Source organism: Schistocerca gregaria, chromosome X (genome assembly GCF_023897955.1).
Source record: "Schistocerca gregaria isolate iqSchGreg1 chromosome X, iqSchGreg1.2, whole genome shotgun sequence".
NCBI classification, from domain to species: Eukaryota; Metazoa; Arthropoda; class Insecta; order Orthoptera; family Acrididae; genus Schistocerca; species Schistocerca gregaria.
Genome location: NC_064931.1, coordinates 190,453,575 through 190,469,884, shown reverse-complemented (window position 1 = coordinate 190,469,884; position 16,310 = coordinate 190,453,575).

Sequence of the window (16,310 nt, the reverse complement as noted above, 5' to 3'; positions counted from 1 at the left end):
TGTGACCAACTGTTCCTCCACCGTAATGCATCTACATCTACATGACTACTCTGCAATTCACATTTAAGTGCTTGGCAGAGGGTTCATCGAACCACAATCATACTATCTCTCTACTATTCCACTCCCGAACAGCGAGCGGGAAAAACGAACACCTAAATCTTTCTGTTGGAGCTCTGATTTCTCTTATTTTATTTTGATGATCATTCCTACCTATGTAGGTTGGGCTCAACAAAATATTTTCGCATTCGGAAGAAAAAGTTGGTGACTGAAATTTCGTAAAAAGGTCTCGCCGCGACGAAAAACGTCTATGCTTTAATGACTTCCATCCCAACTCGTGTATCATATCTGCCACACTCTCTCCCCTATAACGTGATAATACAAAACGAGCTGCCCTTTTTTGCACCCTTTCGATGTCCTCCGTCAATCCCACCTGGAATGTAGGCATACCTCGAGGCGGTTCAATACATCTCTAAAATATCTCCGATTTGTTCCAGTTTGTCAGACGACCTATTTCAAGTCGGTGTACTGCATTATCGAAGCGCAACACAGAATAGTGTGGAAGCGGTTGCGAGACATAATTTCATTGAACACTGGTCGGCCATTCTCAACACTCCAAAGCTGACGGTATACTTCTTTCTTGAGTTGTTAACACCAGTCAGCATCAGAACACCAAGAAACTTTTTCATTTCATGCAAATCTATATCCACCCAGCCCTTGTAAATAATTCCACCTTCACTGTTGGTCCGCTGGCTTTGGTGTCCGAGCGGTTCTACGCGCTACAGTCTGGAACCGCGCAACCGATACGGTCGGAGGTTCGAATCCTGCCTCGGACATGGATGTGTGTGACGTCCTTAAGTTAGTTAGGTTTAAGTAGTTCTAAGTTCTAGAGCATCGATGACTTAAGAAGTTAGGTCCCATAGTTCTCAGAGCCATTTGAACCATTTCATTGTTGGTCCACATACGCACTTTGTCAGTGAGAGATACACGAAAGAAAAACCGCTTAGTCTGCTCCTTTAGCTAAGTCCCTTCTTTTCCTTCAGAACATAGTTTCACAGTGTTGTACTTCCAGCTGCACCTGTTTAAGATCAGAGGGCTTAACGTTTCTCTTTAAGATACAGTGTTCCCTGAAATTTTCAGTTGCGTTAAGAGATGACCACACTTGCAGAACCCCTTGTCGTTCAGCAGTCAGTCTGGTCTACTGTGCTTCTGTAATATGAGGCCGGCCTAAGTGGCCGAGCGGTTCTAGGCGCTACAGTCTGGAATTGCACGACCGCTACGGTCGCAGGTTCGAAGACTGCCTCGGGCATGGATGAGTGTGATGCCCTTACGTTAGTTAGGTTAATGTAGTTCTAAGTTCTAGGGTATTGATGACCAAAGTAGTTGAGTCCCATAGTGCTCAGAGCCATTTTGAAATATGCAGACTTGTGAAGTTTTTTGTTTTTCAGTAGCTGGCTTAATGTCGTAAAAATCTGTTTCTCGCACAAGTCTGTGTGAATGACGTGTGCGTAGCTTGAGTGTTGAGGGAAACTTCACACACCGTTAGCCACTTTCTTTTCTCACTGTGAGCAAAATCACTATCGCAAGACATAAAAGACTGTCCTTTTACCAAAAACTCGTGCAATATTTTCGTAAGGTAACCCTTTGCAGCTAGGTAAACCCACAGAAACATCATCATCTTATTTTTGTTCTGTCTACAGTAGTTTACATTTTACGTTGTTAGTTTCTCTCATCGAGCTGAAGCTTTGTGTATGCAGGAAGCAGTTTCATTCCTATCCCTGGCACGTAAAGTCTCTTGCCAGAGAAACGTGTGACCGGTTCGATTATCAACATGAATGCAAAAGTTGTATTTTGAGAGCTGACATAAACAGTAGATTTCACTGTGCTTTAATGAAGGAAAAGTATATTCCTTTTCATCGCTGCGTAGTCTCTTCTTTTCACTTTGAGCCCTATCTTCACCTCTCTTGCTCCGTTTGGTGCAGTTTTCCCTCCCATTACATAGTATTGTGTATTATTTATATGTAACAATTTCTTCAGCAGTGTCCTGTTGTCGTAAACAAACCACAAAGATACTTCAGTTGTGAGCAAATTACACAAGTGCACACCAAGTCATTTAGTTGGCGCGTGACTCATTATTTGAACATCTATGTTAGTGTTAGATTCAAGTGCCATTTTGTGACAGCTGTAAACACCGTTTTCCGCTGTTCTGGCGCTTGTGTCAGAATATGTATTATCGGCCTTGGCTTTTGCAGTGGAATCTCACCAATAACTCAAATTTTCATTTTTTGGCTCTTGACCTGTTATTTACTTATATGCAACATATTTATTTTGATGCATTATTTGGTTCAAATGGTTCAAATGGCTCTGAGCACTACGGGACTTAACATCTGAGATCATCAGTTCCCTAGAACTTAGAACTACATTAACCTAACTAACCTAAGGACATGACACACATCCATGCCCGAGGCAGTATTCGAACCAGCGACCGTAGCGGTCGTGCAATTCCAACTGTAGCGCCTAGAACCGCTCGGCCACTTCGCCCGGCTGCATATTTCAGAAGCACAGTAGACCAGACTGACTGCTGAACGACAAGGGGTTCTGCAAGTGTGGTCATCTCTCAACGCAACTGAAAATTTCAGGGAACACTGCATCTTAAAGAGGAACGTTAAGCCCTCTGATCTTAAACAGGTGCAGCTGGAAGTACAACACTGTGAATCTATGTTCTGAAGGAAAAGAAGGGACTTAGCTAAAGGAGCAGACTAAGCGGTTTTTCTTTCGTGTATCTCTCACTGACAAAGTGCGTATGTGGACCAACAATGAAATGGTTCAAATGGCTCTGAGAACTATGGGACTTAACTTCTTAAGTCATCGATGCTCTAGAACTTAGAACTACTTAAACCTAACTAACTTAAGAAGAAGAACGTAATGAGGAAATAGCTTAATGTTAATAAGACTGACATTTCTTAAATTCAACATATTCATTTCTATGCATAGCCATTATTATTATTATGTACCATACAAATGGTAGTGTTGACTCATTGAGGAAATGAGGAACTCTGGTTATACGCAACTGAGGGCCTCGCCGAACGGAATGAATGCATAAATTGATAAGTAAATTTTTGATACCAAATTTGGTAAAAACTCCAGATAATTAAAAAGTAACAGAAACAATGAAAAAGTTCTGTTTCAAAATAGTATTAGCTCCACGATAAGGCTTTACCCAAAATTCACAGAAAGAAACATGATTACCTTTAACCGACGAGGAAAAGCGTGTCGAAAGTGTTTACAGTTTTCACTGATGTGTAACGTTTAAGGAAAATCAGTAGTTAGCATAGTGACTCTGTACAATTGGCATCTTTGCACAATGGTATTACCACAAACTGAAGAAGTGGCCTCGCGTGTAGATAACATGCCTGTAAGTCGTTTGGTCATATTTTCCATTTGTACTGTACCAGCCAACAAATCTGTGCGGAAAACGATAGGCAAGTCCCGCATCAGCTACAGGGCCAATTGTCGATCAAAAACTGTTCTGATAGCAATATTGTTTGTAATAATGACAAACCGCTTTCTCTGAAAACCATATCATACTACAGAGAATAATACGTTATTAATTAGGAAATTTTCGTTTTTTTTGCTTTTCGGATTATCCGGATACTACCCAAGTATTACATATTCATGGAACAAAGCTTCTTATTGAATCAACGGGTGTATGCATGTAAAGCTGTCATCGGCTAAGACATGTACTTATTATTTAGGCATGTATTTCAATGCAAGAATTGTGGTAGATCGAGAATCGAGCCCTGCAGGAAGGCAGGAATGTTGCTTCGAGTACTATAACAAAATTTCATATTTCGTATACATTGTACGGTATTTCATCAGCAGATCAGATGCATTCGTTCTCAGAATCGTCCAGTGTCCAGTCATGCTAGTTGCAGACATTTCCGTGAAGTGGCTACCACGACAGCACCTGCCTCGGGCATGGATGTGTGTGATGTCCTAAGGTTAGTTAGGTTTAAGTAGTTCTAAGTTCTAGAGCATCGATGACTTAAGTTAAGTCCCATAGTTCTCAGAGCCATTTGAACCATTTCATTGTAGGTCCACATACGCACTTTGTCAGTGAGAGGTACACGAAAGAAAAACATAAAATAAAACTCTTCAGTATCACAATTCCTAATCGAAAACCATGTGAGCCCCTTGTCTTCTTTTAGTATATACTTTTTGCAACGTCTACCAGAAATACGAGCCTGAAGGGATTAGCCGATATTTCGTTCCCGTGACAAGAAAACAATAAGTCACACTCAATAGAATTTGCACTAAATTATTGTTGTCCTTATTCGCAAAGGGATTCTCCATGATCATCATCATCTCCGTATCGTTCTGCGTTTTCAGCGACGTTTGCCTCATTATCGTCATCTCTGGAAAATTCAAATACAGTACGAGGGGTTTCAGAATCTAGAAGACTGCTCCAGCAATTCCCTTGTCTCCTCATCTGACAGTCTTCTTCTACGTAACATTTTCACTCTGTAGAACGGACAAATGCTATGAAATAATGCACCTGCCGGCCGCAGTGGCCGAGTGGTTCTAGGCGCTTCAGTCGCAGGTTCGAATCCTGCCTCGGGCACGGATGTGTGTGATGTCCTTAGGTTAGTTAGGTTTAAGTAGTTCTAAGTTCTAGGGAACTGATGATCTCAGATGTTAAGTCCCATAGTGCACAGAGCCATTTGAACCATTTGAACCAAATAATGCATCAAAATAAATATGTTGCATATAAGTAAATAACAGGTCAAGAGCCAAAAAATGAAAATTTGAGTTATTGGTGAGATTCCACTGCAAAAGCCAAGGCCAATAATACATATTCTGACACAAGCGCCAGAACAGCGGAATACGGTGTTTACAGCTGTCACAAAATGGCACTTGAATCTAACACTAACATAGATGTTCAAATAATGAGTCACGCGCCAACTAAATGACTTGGTGTGCACTTGTGTAATTTGCTCACAACTGAAGTATCTCTGTGATTTGTTTAAAACAACAGGACACTGCTGAAGAAATTGTTACAGATAAATAATACACAATACTATGTAATGGGAGAAAAAACTGCACCAAACGGAGCAAGAGAGGTGAAGATAGGGCTCAAAGTGAAAAGAAGAGACTACGCAGCGATGAAAAGGAATATACTTTTCCTTCATTAAAGCACAGTGAAATCTATTGTTTATGTCAGCTCTCAAAATACAACTTTTGCATTCATGTTGATAATCGAACCGGTCACACGTTTCTCTGGCAAGAGACTTTAGAGACTTTACGTGCCAGGGATAGGAATGAAACTGCTTCCTGCATACACAAAGCTTCAGCACGTTGAGAGAAACTAACAACGTAAAATGTAAACTACTGTAGACAGAACAAAAATAAGATGATGATATTTCTGTGGGTTTACCTAGCTGCAAAGAGTTACCTTACGAAAATATTGCACGAGTTTTTGGTAAAAGGACAGTCTTTTATGTCTTGCGATAGTGATTTTGCTCACAGTGAGAAAAGAAAGTGGCTAACGGTGTGTGAAGTTTCCCTCAACACTCAAGCTAGGCACACGTCATTCACACAGACTTGTGCGAGAAACAAATTTTTACGACATTAAGCCAGCTACTGAAAAACAAAAAACTTCACAAGTCTGCATATTTCAAAATGGCTCTGAGCACTATGGGACTTAACTACTTTGGTCATCAGTACCCTAGAACTTAGAACTACATTAACCTAACTAACGTAAGGGCATCACACTCATCCATGCCCGAGGCAGTATTCGAACCTGCGACCGTAGCGGTCGTGCAATTCCAGACTGTAGCGCCTAGAACCGCTCGGCCACTTAGGCCGGCCTCATATTACAGAAGCACAGTAGACCAGACTGACTGCTGAACGACAAGGGGTTCTGCAAGTGTGGTCATCTCTCAACGCAACTGAAAATTTCAGGGAACACTGTATCTTAAAGAGAAACGTTAAGCCCTCTGATCTTAAACAGGTGCAGCTGGAAGTACAACACTGTGAAACTATGTTCTGAAGGAAAAGAAGGAACTTAGCTAAAAGAGCAGACTAAGCGGTTTTACGAGAACCTTGGAAACAAATGAATATGAGCGTGATGGTACTTGTATCGTTGTTTATTTTAAAGCCATTGCAGACAGAAGATTTCATTTTCTTCAAATATTGTATCATTTTATTCATAAACCTACTAACGTAGAATAAAAACACATATGTGAGACGAAACAGGTATAGTTTTTATGTCCATTCGTGATCGCGAACTTTTGTACTGCTTCTGTATAACGATTATAAACATTTTGTTGATTTTTCTAAATCAGATTTCTCGCACTTGATCCAATGTTTACTTATATGCCACATATGTACTTATCAGAAGAATAACAATGCGAGTCGACAATAGCAAATGTCGTAACACAGTCTGCCCAAGCACGCTTCTGGTCATTTAAAAATTGCTTCTGCTTCTAACGGCGCCGTCTTGCGTGACCCGTACGGGAGGAAACGTGAGCCAACATTTTAACAGAAAACCAAAGGTCGCTTTTTATAATTATTTTCCAAAATTACGACCAACAAGACAAATTAGGAAAACTCTCGAAATTTCATTAAAATTAAATGTATAGTTACTAATAGAGAAGACAATATAAATCACAGTCGGGCCTCTGATTCCCGACGGCAGTTAAAGGGTTAATATCTACTTGAATGCAGAGTGTTTCTGAATAAGACGCAGGTTACAGTGTATTTTTTTCCAAAAGTCATGTGGCTGAAATCGGGAAAGACATGGAGAAAGATTTAATGTTGTGCCGAAGTATTTCCAAGATGCTGGAAGTATACAATCTGTTAAATACTGTACGTATTATCTCACCAAGTTCGAACATGTGAGAGCGCAATAAAAATATAAGATACTGTCAGTAATGTCTTCAAAATCGTTCTGTGGATAGCTCCTTATCCATAAATTAAAGGACAAAATCAGATATCGCAACCTCTTTATATTTATGCCGCCATTTATTCGCTATTTTAACGTTATGTCTACTACAAAACGTATCAAAAATTCATAGTTTTTATACAGTAACGGCAGAAATGATGTTACGTTTATTTGAAATTGTACCTGACAGAAAGATTATGCACTGAAATTCGTTTTTTTAATTCAATTTTTTCCAGTTTAATTCAAAGTAACATATTTATCAATTAAGTCACTATATGCTTTAAATATTTTCTAACAACAGGGTCTCGGAGGAATCAAAATCACATTCAGGAATCTTTAAGGTGACCTAGGTAAAATATTTCAGACTATTTCACCTTTGAGTTGGATATCTGCAGGGAGATTCTCACAGTGTTGCGTATGCTTGTACACCGCTTGACAAAAAAAGTGAAGCACTGAGAAGACACGGTCGGATGCCGATGTAACTTCGTACACCTACACACCACCGGCGCGTTTGTAAATCGTTATAGTTCCAATACTCTGTAACAGAACAGCTACTACCAGAGTGCAATAGCGTTTCTTACGTTTAGTATTATGTGGCCTTGTAGGCTATATAAGGGGCGTAAACTGCATTAGATGTTAAGGGATCTCTGTGCAGGAGACGGAAATGCCTTATACTCGTGCGAGACAGCGCTCAAAGCACCTGACAATGTTTGGAAGGCGCGTCTTTGTAGGTCTCCGTTTGGCTGGCTGGTCAAACTGAACAACATCCAGATTTGCGGGGCGTTCTGATGTGTCAGTGGTCCGATGCTGGACTGTGCTTGTCGTCAAAATTTCCACTCGATCGCGTCTGACAACCACGAATGAGAAACGCCGTATTGCACACCAAGCACATCGTAACGCCCACATCTGCTCTTACCATCCTAGAACAAGTAATGGACTCCCTTCAACTTTCATTATCGTCCCGCATCGCAAGCCGGAGACTGTCAGCAGCCGGACTAGGGAACTACCGTCCCACGCACCGACCGTCGTTAATACTACAACAGAAACGGTGCATTTCGAATGGTGCCGTGACCGAAAAGCATAGACTATTGATAAACGGTAAAGCATTATATTCAGTTTCGAATCGCGACTCTGCACTACTTCATATGATCGTCGTCGGCGAATATAGTGGCGATATGGGGAGAGGTTCCGTTCTACCAATGTTTGGGAGACGCACAGTGGTGTTACTTCAGGTCACGGCTGGTAGTGATTGAGGGAACGCTGACGTCACAACGATACCTCACGAAAATACTTCGTTCTCATGCGTTATATGACTTCTGACAGTATCGTGCTGCCATTTTTCAGCAGGACAATGCTCGTCCACACACTGCACGTATTTCTATGAACTGTTTGTGTGATGGTGAGGTACTCCCATGGCCAAGAAGATCCTCAGATCTGTTTCTGATAGAACGTGTGTAGGACCAGCTAGGTCGTCAACCTCGTCGTATTCCCTATAACCAGTTTATAAAGGACCAATTACGACAGTACAAAGGATTTACGGCACAATCCTCAACCGAGTAATTGCGTGAATCCAGGTCAGAGGAGGGTTCAACGTCATATCAATACGCGGGTTCATCCTTCCAAGTCCTTTGTACATTTGACTCGATCTTGTAATCGCTGCAGTAACATCACGTACTCTCTCAGCTCTTGAAGTTACATTCCGTTACTTCCTAATCCTTCTGGCTACTTCACTTTTTCCGTCAGGCGGAGTATACAGGGTGATTTTTCCCACCGTGTACAAACTCTGGGGATCGATCGATGAGAGAATACGTAACAAAAGAGGCCTAATGAACTTATGTCCGTAAATCCATTGTTTTCACGTTAGAGACCATTTATTCAATCATACTTTGTTACCCATATTGCTGTCTGCTATGCAGCCACAATTAGAGTATGCGTGGTTTCCTCCTAGAGGATGGTATTGTTCCTCATAAGTCATGCCCCAGTGCCAGTTCCTGCTATAGTAATCGGTAATGTTGTGTCCCATTCACTTCTCTTGCTTGCTCACCTTGCAGTGGATGCGTTAAACAACGGTTGTGTATTCGAATCGAGAGCTTGGTGACATGGTCTTTGCTTACGTAAAGACATATGGCAACGGTCAGTGGGCAGCAAGATTGTATCAGGAGGCCTATCTCCCCCTACAACAGCCGCAGCACACAAAGTTTGCAACAGTAGTCAGCCGTTTGTCTGAATCAGAGTGTTTCAAGAAGCGGAAAATCTTGAAGGACGTTCACTAAACGTTGGGACACCAGACTTGGAGGAAAATGTAATTAACCTGTAGAAGGTGATCCCCTTATCAGTATCAGGCAGTTGGCCCACCAGTACAGGGCAAGCTTGACGACCGTGTGGAACAATCTTCATGACAGCTGTTACTACTATTATAACTTACAGCGTGTGCACGGCTTACTACGACAGACTTTCCACATTAGGAGCAGTTTTGTCAGTGGTTTCTTCACCAGGTGATGACGATTCCGCGATTTGTGTCAAACATCCTATTCACACATGAGGCCAACTTTACGGGGAGCGGTATTATCAACTTTCATAACAGTCCACTATGGGATAGTATGCAGAACCCCCATGATATGGTGACAGCGAATCATCAGCATCGGTGATGTGAAATGTGTGGGCCGGTTTAGCTGGCTATCGTAGTTTGGGACGAGTCTTCCTTCTACGTCGCCTAATAGGCCGGAACTGTCAGCGTTTGTAGCACGTGACTTTGCCTCCCCTGCTGAAAAAAGTTCCACTGATGGTTCGAAGGGTTACGTGGCTGCTACATGGTGGTGCTCCAGCCCATTTCACCGTTAACGTCCGGACGCATCCCAATCGTGTCTTCCATGGTCGATGGATTGGAAGAGGGGGCTCAGTTTCATGGCCTGCTTGTTCACCGGCTCTCAACCCGTGCGATTTCTGGTTTTGCGGCCATCTCAATAGTATGATGTATGCAGAGACCATTCCAGATGTAGAGACACTGTTCGTATGCAGCATGGTCCATGTGAACGTATGAGACAGAACATGCTGCGATAAGTACACGCATGTGTTGGGATGCATAGAAACCAATGTCAACACATATTGTAACTGTGGCTGCATGGTACAGAGCGTATTAGTCCGCAGTCTCTGTAACAATGGTCTCTAGCACGGAAACCATGCATTTCCGGATATATGTTCATCAGTCCTTTTTTGTTCCGTATCCTCTCATCGATGAATACCTAGAGTTTGTGTACGGTGGAAAAATTACCCTGTATACATAGACAAAGTGTTTTTATATGAACTACAAAGCAATGTCATTCGTCGACTTCATACAGGCTGCAGAACAGCGTGAATACAAAAAGGGTTGTGTTATAGTTTTTTAATAGAATACTGTATTGCCATTATGCTTGATCAGTTATGCCTCCGTATTAACAAGATAACGAGATACTTACCTTTTTTCAATAACTTACTGGATCATCAGTCGACGGAAGTGTACTTGGCTCATGAATAAAGTACTTCGTGACCGAAGCACAACTTAGCAGAAGTCTATAGTGGGACGTTTCAAACGTATGCCTAAAGTAAATTTCGTAATGGTGCTATAGCTTCAGGTCTAATGTGGTATGAAGACTGAACAGCAGGATCCCGTTCATCGTATATTTACCTCGTTGACAACTGAAATATTGCTTTCATTGACTTTGAAAGTAAAATTTTGTCAACCGATCTGACTAAACAGCCTAAGAGAGTATGGTCTTGCGTAGAATCAGTAATCGGTTCGAAATCCCCTATCCAGTCAGTCAGCGATCATACTGGCACTGAAACGGAAGACAACAGAGAGAAAGCCGAAATACTGAATCCGGTCTCCCGAAATTGTTTTTGGAGAGCAGAAATCTTCTCTATAAAAATGCACGTGGATTCTGCAAATAGAGATCTTACGAAACTCAGCTTGTTCCGTTCCTCCAAGGGATTCATAGCGGTTTGACAATGCCGCTCTAGGGGATTCCGTGTTAGTTCACTTCAGGAACGCTTTTGGCATGCTCCCTCATTTCCGTTTAGAGAATAAAATAGGAGCTTATCGAATACTGGGCCAGATTTGCGACTGGATTCCAGACTTCCTTGCAGCCAGAACGCAATACTTCACTCTTAGCGGAAAAAAATCAACCGATGTAAAAGTAATATCCGGAGTACCCAAAGAAAGTGTGATACCGCCGTTACTCCGATATCGAACTAGATTTATTGGCTTCAAGACTCCCTTGCAGATGCAACACCTCGCTCTTAATGGAACACATTCGACAGATGTAAAGACAACTTGAGGAACACGCCCAGCAAATGTGATAGGGCCGTTACTGTTTACATTTTATGTAAATGATCTTGTAGAAAGCGTCGGAGGCTCTCTAATACTGTTCACAGATGATGTAGTTGTCTACAAGAAAGTAAGAACGCAAGAAGACAGTATAGATCTGCTGAATGATCTACACAGCATTGATGAATGGCTCTGGCAGTTGACCCTGAACATGAATAAATGTAACATATTGCGCGTACTTAGGAAAAGAAATCCACCACTGTGCAGCTACTACTGTGTTGGAAACAGTATCGAACATAAAGTATCTACGAGTAACTTTCCAGAACGACCTTAAATGGAATGACGATATAAAAGAAATATTAGGAGCAGCAAATGTCAGACTCAGATTCATAGAAAGAATTTAAAGAAAATTTAACTCGTCCACGAAGGAAGTGGCTTACAAGATGCTTGTTAGACCGATTCTTCAGTATTGTTAGCCAATCTGGAATCTTTGCCTGTTAGGAAAGAGCGGCGCGTTTCATCAAGTAGCAGTTTAATCGGCACTAGAACGTAACAGAGAGGCTCAACGAACTCGAATGGCAGACGTTACGAGAGAGGCGTTGTGCATCACGGAGAGGTATGTGAAATTTCGAGAGAGCACTTTCCGGGAGGAGTCGGACAACATACTACCTCATCCCACATACGAGTACATCTCGCTAAATGACGACAACGAGAAAATTCAAGAACTGACCTCTACTACAGAGGCTTACCGACAGTCATTCTTCCCACGTACGTTTCGCGAGTCGAACAGGGGTAGGGTGAGCAGTTTGAGGTACCAGATGTACCCTCCGCCACACACCGTTGGATGCCTTGCAGAGTATAATGTAGATATAGACTACATCTACTGTTCGTTGTCCAGCACTTGTCCCCTTTTGTCATTGAATATAACAGGTATAGATCTGAACCGTCATTACTGAGAACCGAAATCTTTCTTGAAGACTGTAACCACGATATCATGTAAAACACCATTTATGATGACATGGATACTATTTTGATAAAAAAATTCGTACTGTAACGGAACGAGGAAATAAGCAAGCAATCGTTCACCCTCTAGTGCGGAACGTATGTTTCCGTCCCTGGTGAATCCGCACTGCTGGCTCGTCGCCCGCGCGAGTCAACTATCCACACAGAATAAAAGTGGGTCTTTCTAGCGGCCGGGCTGGCGCTGATGCTGTCGTCAATTAACGCGCTTCCGCGTTGCGTACATGTCGGTAGGTATAAGGACGCTGACAACTACAGAATATGTATGTAACATGATTCGAATAAAATTGAGTAAATCAACGGATTGTGTCCGAATGCTGGTCACCTACTCACCTTAAGAACCTCACATTCACACCGCCACACATCCTGGCCAATAAAACACCTTATACAATGGTGTCAGGAGTGCAATCCACAGGTCCGGCCGCTGTGGCCGAGCGGTTCTTGGCATTTCAGTCCGGAACCGCGCGCCTTCTACTATCGCAGGTTCGAATCCTGCCTCGGACATGGATGTGTGTGATGTCCTTAGGTTAGTTAGGCTTAAGCAGTTCTAAGTCTTAGGGACTGATGACCTCAGATGTTAAGTCCCATAGTGCTTAGAGCCATTTGAACCATTTGCAATTCACTGAAATTCCATTCCTGAGTAGAGAACAAAACCCCTCTGTAATCCAACAGGGTGTAGCGATGATGGGCACTATTCGCGAATGTTCGTGTTTCGTATCCGTAGGTGAAACCAGCACAAGGTAGATGAAGACACTATTCTTCCTTCGGAATGCATCTCTCCGAGCGATGCAGCGGAACGAGACGCAGCACAGAATGTAGGACTGCAGCACATACTTTCTTTCCTTGTCATGCATGTGAATGGCAATGATGGCAGCTTGTTTGTAACAAATAGAGTGAGATGGTTAAACAATTATGGCAGATGCAGTACAAGTTACGTATTTGAAGACTGTTATAGCACAATTACGTTCAGAAATTCAGCAATGAAAAACAGACGCAGAGGGCAAGAAGGGATGTAGATCAAATAAGTGGCAGTCCTCGGAATGGAGCAGACGGAAACACAACGGATTCATTGGTAACTAAGATTTTTTCTTTGATCCCTACAATTCCAGACTTTCGTGGGAAATATGATACAGATGTGTGTTCTTCAGTAAACTTGTAAATGCAGGAACTCTAGGATCCTGGAGTGATTCGGATAAAGTAACAGTGGAAAAATTGGGAATCCAAGATTATTCACTCGATTTAGTTACGTGTGATACCACATGCAGTCGAGCAGCTACTTGCGACGTTTTTATGCAGACACTTGCTTATCGCATTAGGTGAGTTAATGCTAACACATACGAGCTCAATCAGTGCCAACGTTTCGCACAATGAGACAACATTGTTTGAAGCGGGACAAAGAGCAATGGATACGTTTTTGGACGAGCTCCACGGTGAAGTCGGTCGTGCAGTCAGATGGGCACGTTGTGAGACATTTGAAGTAGCCGTAATAACTGCAGTTCGTTTTGTGGAAGATCTACGGAGACCTCAAATGGACCGCAAACCAGATCGTCGTGTGTTCGATGCTTGCTTAGGAACCAGTTACGATGGGAACGGGCTTCAGGAAATACACGCAGTAAGGAGATTCGATGTTTCGTTCGTGAAAGGAAATGCCACATTGCGTGGAACTGTAGAGAAAGGAACGCAAAGAATACGTTATATGCGGCAATTTCAGGGGATGGAAGGGCCGCCACTCCTTCCGCCCCAAGAAGCAACTCTGAAGGCCTACTTAATAATGAAATTTACCGTGGACAAAACGCCCGTTTTCTAGTTGATACAGTGGCTCATAGTTCTCTGACGTGCTACCATGTTGTTAAGGAAAGAAGCTGGAGGCAGCCGAGCTATACCATTAAAGGGTTCAATGACAACCGTGTGCACAATTACGGAGAAGTTGTGATTAACTTCGTGATAGGCCAAAATGAATATGAGGCTGAAATGCAAGTGGTGAGGAGCAGAGAGGAACGTTACGATGGTATACTATTATTGGATTTCCAGTCAGCTCAGAACGCTCAGATCGATATAGCAAAAAGAGAAATCCGATTCGATCATAATGATTATTGGTGCAGTGGGAACTCTAAGAGTCAGACTCAAAGGAACGTCAGTGCCGCTGAGGTAACACGCAGATCGAGCAGCGATGCAAATATACCATTCCGAGTCGCCGTACATTTGACTGAAAGTGAGCGCATCCTCCCGGGGACAGGAAAAACGCTACATATCGACGTGAAGATACCGATGTGCCAGGGAAGTAATTTGTTGTTAACAGAGCCATCAGTAAACGGTGACTGGCAAGACCAGAGGCATTGCTACATAGCAAGAACCGTCAGTCTCATTAAGGACGAATCAAGTAGAAAATTGCCTGTTCCTGTAAGCATTGCTAACATGAGTAACACAGAAGCAGAATTACCACACGGAACTAGTCTGGCAACAGTATGGAACATAGATTTAGAAGACGTGGTAGAAATCCCTGCCAAGGAGGAAGAGGTACAGGTAGTAAGTTATTGTCCACCAACTGTCAGTAAGAGAGACGCAACTGACGAAGCCCTTGGATGAATCTAACAAGAGCGTGTTACAAAATTAAACCACTTACGGTCGGAGTATCGGGAAATATTTCACCAGTGCTACTTAGCTACTATGATTTTTCCGTGAGCGGGATAATTTTCCAGCAACTCGATTAGTTCAGCACAGGATATATACAGGAGAAGGAGCACCCATCGCTAACGACCATACCGTATGGCCAATAAACATTAACCGACGAGATGATCGAAGAAAAACTGGAAGCCAGATTCATTGAACCTAAATACAGTCAGATCCGCTCTGGTCATCGTAATCGTGAAGAAGAAATCGCCTGCAGGGGAATAGAAGTATTGATTTTGTGTTGATTACCGAAAACTGAATACTGTAACGTTACCAGATATTCAAGCGTTACCGGATCTTGTACACTCATTATCTTGGCTCGTGCAAAATCTTCTGTTTGTGACATAACCAGAGGGTACACGTAACTGACTGTAAATAGAGACGATCGGGCTAAAACATCATTTATTATGCCTACAGGTGTACACGATTAGAACTGTCTTCTTTTAGGTCTTCAGAATGCGCCAGTAACGTTCCAACATCTGATGGATACTGTCTTCAGAGGACTGATCCCTCACTCAATGTCTTGTTTACCTAGACGATGTTATCGTTTTCAGCCGAGACATGCAGAAACACAGTGTAGGATTTCAAGCTGTATTTGAGCGACAGCGCGGAACAAATCTTTCCTTGTCCATGTCAAAATGTCATGTTGCTGTACCTGAAGTAGGGTATTTGGAACCAAGGATAATTGCAGATGGAGTCAGACCTAATTCAGAATTTTTGTAACCCATGAGAACTATCCGAATCTGATGAATGTAGAAGAACTAAAGTCGTTTCTAGGTACTGCGAATTTCAACCGACCATCCATTTAGGGATATGCCGACATAGGATGGTCAATGATTCAATTACTGATAAAAATAGCAGTTTTTAATTTGAGTTCCGAATGTTCACAAGCGATGGAAGCACTGAAAACAGCTTTTACAGCAGCTCCCTTATGGGCCTATCCAGATCTCTCGAAACCCTTCATCCTAGCAAGTGACGCTAGCAATTTCGCTATAGGAGCAGTTATTTCGCAGAAAATTAATGGAGAAGAGCTTCCAATTTCATTTGCTTCTCGTCTTTTGAAAAAGGCCGAGTGCAGGTATTCGACAACAGAAAAGAAGTGGAGTGCACTTCTCTATGGCATAAACTACAACCGATGTTTTTTAGTGGTCCGGGAATTCAGTGTAGTGACGGATAACTCTGCACTGAAGCGGTTTTCAACCTAAAAGACTAAATGGCCATTGCAGTAAAGTGAGTACTAATTAAAGGTAGCCCACCGACCTGGGAAGTTTCACAGCAATGTGGATGGACTAAGTGGGAAAGTCAGAAAATGTTTCACAATCGGCCGGGAAGGGGAATTAATAAAGGTGTAAGAGGCTGATACGCAGTGTCAGTCAT